Consider the following 307-nt stretch of genomic DNA (forward strand, 5'->3'; position numbering starts at 1 on the left):
ACATCAGCACCCGCCCCCCTTACTGGCCCCCGCTCTCCCTTCGCCCACGGTGGGGTGAGCGGACCTCACCGTCCTCCCCCACCGCCGTCCCGCTGCTGCAGATCCCGCTAACCGGGCCGCGCCTTGGTGAAGAGAGTAGCTCTAAAGCAGAGATCGTGCTAACAGGGAGCGGGCAGCCCGCTGCGGGTGACATGAGGCACATGGCGCTTCCTTCTCTCCGCCGGTAACCGACGCGGGCCCCCCGTTCCGCTTGGCGCCGCGCCCCCAGCGCACGTTTGCAGCCCTGGAGAACGTTACAGAGGCGGGG

The sequence above is a fragment of the Pygoscelis adeliae genome, unplaced genomic scaffold, assembly GCF_000699105.1.
Source record: "Pygoscelis adeliae isolate BGI_AS28 unplaced genomic scaffold, ASM69910v1 Scaffold27, whole genome shotgun sequence".
In the NCBI taxonomy this organism is placed as follows: Eukaryota; Metazoa; Chordata; class Aves; order Sphenisciformes; family Spheniscidae; genus Pygoscelis; species Pygoscelis adeliae.